General features: G+C 39.4%; 1 protein-coding gene across 1 annotated transcript in view; it reads left to right on the plus strand.

Moving 5' to 3' along the window:
* LOC114032016 (acyl-coenzyme A thioesterase 13-like) overlaps positions 1-3,087 on the plus strand; it is a 6,752-nt gene that overhangs the window by 555 nt on the left and 3,110 nt on the right. The window lies entirely within an intron of this gene.

A 3,087-nucleotide genomic window follows, 5' to 3' on the forward strand; every position in this document is an offset into this window, starting at 1 on the left:
CCCCAGATTCTAATGAATTCCTTTACCATTAGCCATGTCGCCTCCTCCACCTAATGAATGTCCCTGTTTTTAATATTGCCAGGTGTGGTGGAATGGTGACCCTGGTGTCTCTGAGACCGTCCTTGCCAGACTGAAGGGCTTCAGTTGTAGACCTGCCAAGGCCAGTGCAGTGTCTTTGTAATCTGATGATCCCCTCGGGGAAGTACAGGGAGGCTTCTAAACAGTGACCTGATGATGAAATTTGGGGGCCCACAGTAAATCATCTGCTAAAGCATGGAAAATATTGCATCTGCGTAGGTGGCAGGAAGTGCCTATACTCTCTTCCACTCGTGACTGAGCAGATAAATGGTAGAAACCTGGGAAACCTTGGCACATTCCAAATGGAAGCACAATGTCACGGTGCAGGATATTAGTGACTGAGTTAAATGAGACTTGAATTTGAATCCTACCTCTTAATTCCAGTTCTGTGACCATGAGCGAATCACTTTAGCCAGTATAAGGAAGGGAAGTATCGAGGGATTAATTGCCTCAATGAGGAAAAAGAACACGGTTAAAGGTGAAGTGTAGGGAAAGGTGGAAACTTTGGTCAAAGATGCTCAAACTCTGTTTAACCAATTAACAGAATTTCATTGTTCATTAATAGAACGTTTGAGGGTGATGATAAGATTAAAAAAAATTTGAATTTCAGTTTACTCATTTGTAGAAAAAGTGGCAATAGTACAGAGTACAACCCCACAGGGGTTTTAATGAGTGAAGATGTGTAAATCATTTTGCAAAGCTCAATATGATGTACGAATTTTAAGTTTGAGTGCTTGGGAAGAAAAGAGGCACTGGTTCTAAAGCATAGTGTGGAGGCTTTGTGACTATGAATTTTTAAAAATGGGGTAATTATATCTGCCCTTGATACTGGGAAGCAATTCTGTAAAGTGGAAAGAGTTTATTTATTCAGCAGTCTCTTAGCATATGACCAACCCCGTCTCTCCTCATCCTCTTGATTCTGAAACCTGGACTGCTAACTCCAATTGTAGCTACTTGGTCCTAACTACCTCAACTCTAGCCTGCCATTTCCCCTATAATGTCCCATTCCAGATCTACCTACCCCTTCCACTCTTACTTTTGGAATCGGATAACCAAATTTATCACCCATAGCAGATCACTCCCCTTCTCCTAGTCAAGATGGGGAACCTGCAACCTTGAGGCAAAGGTTCCTCACCTCTGTCCTAAGTCATTCTTCTTCTTTTCTCAGTGAGTTAAGTGTCTGGCTTGCAGTCTTTCTCTCTGCTCCAACTCCTATTCATATTAGAGCACTTCAGAATATTTTTTTGGAGGCAACAGGGTTAAATGACTTGCCCAGGGCCACACAACTAGTACAGGATTTGAACTCGGGTCCTCCTGACTTCAGGACCAGTGCTCTATCCACTGTGCCATCTAGCTGCTCCCTAGAATAAATGCTCTCCCTTAATGACTAGCTCACACAGAGATGAATATTCCCTTAATTTTGTCATCACCCACAAATGTTCCATTCTCATGAACAGTGAAATTCTTTTAATGGTCAAACTGTTTGACCTTCTTTGACCAAAGTTTCTACCTTTCCCTACACTTTACAACCTTTAACCCTGTTCTTTTTCCTCATTGAGACCTCTAATCCCTCTACTCCTCAGTGCTTTCCCAAGCCATCATTCCTATACTGGCTAAAATCTTCTCCCTTTCAAATCTTGATCCTTTGATGAACCAGTTCAATTCTATACAATACTCTTCACCAATCTTTGTAACATGTTATATATGCTTCCTTTTCTTGACTAATACAACCCCAAGACAGTTTCAAGCTCTCATCACCTCTCAACTGGATTATTGAGTAGCCTTCAATTGGTCTCCTGGTAGCAAATCTCTCCCCACTCCAACCCATCCTCCACTTAGTCTCCCAAAGTGAAGGTCTGACCATTTCAACCCTCTGTTTCTTTGGTGCACATTCTCATCTTCCTCTCCTGGCTAGAACTTGCCAAAACTGTTAACATTGCAATAAAGAAATTATTTATTAACCAGTGTATACCAGTTGTATAACAAACTGGGACCAAGGCTCTCAGTAACCAAGAACTCTTATCATTGGTTTCTACCCAGTTAATATATGATTTGAAGGGAATGAAAAACAGGATTAAGTAATTGTGACACCAGGTTTCTTATTGGTAGAGGCATATTCTTATGTTCAGATGATAGGGTGGAGCCAGAGTAAACTTGTGACTTAAAATCAGGTGACTTAGAAGCAGCCAAAACTTAGCTTCACTAAATGATGGTTAAAAAACAAAATGGAACTACTTAGCTATTTTTAATATTACACCCCTACTTATTAAATTCTAGTGGCTTTGTATTACCTCCAGAATAAAATATCATGTCCTTTGTTTAAAGTGCTTCATGATCTGGCCCCTTATTATTTTTCCAGTTTTACACATTACTTCCTTCCCCTTTAGGTACTCATCATTCCGGGTATATTGGTTGGGAAAGACTGCCTTTTACTATATGATTATGTGCATTTACTTGTATATAAACTGTCTTCTTGCAGCCAGTGGAATCCAGTGTATTCTTTTTATTTGGGATAATTGTTTAAAAAAAAAACCTTTCAGTTCCATTTTACTCCCCTTTTACATTTTGCTTATATTTTAAACAATTATAATTTCAACTCATCAGCTTTGTCTCCCTTCCTCCCATTTGTTAAGATATTCAGAAATATGCCTACCCTCTCTTCTTTCCTTCTCCATTTACAGCTGAAGGTTTTAAACATCATTCCATTATTCTTATAGTTTTAAAGAAAGATTGTTTTCCAATTCTTGTGAGTCTTTTCATCCAGCCCAGATTGTAAACTTCTCAGGGTAAGGAGCACTGTGTTTGGACACTATGTGTTTAACTGAGGATTTGTTGATTGACAGCCTGATGAGTCATTGGCAGCCTAGAAGTAGAAAGAAATGCTCATAAGTTATCAATACATAAATGATGACTGTGTCATCATGTTGAAAATGCTGAGAATGGGTGCATTTGCAAAACTCTTCAGCAATGGCTAAATATTATATAGGTCCTAGTGTGAGGACACTGTAA

The sequence above is a fragment of the Vombatus ursinus genome, unplaced genomic scaffold, assembly GCF_900497805.2.
Source record: "Vombatus ursinus unplaced genomic scaffold, bare-nosed wombat genome assembly UNPS02015392.1, whole genome shotgun sequence".
Taxonomy (NCBI): Eukaryota; Metazoa; Chordata; class Mammalia; order Diprotodontia; family Vombatidae; genus Vombatus; species Vombatus ursinus.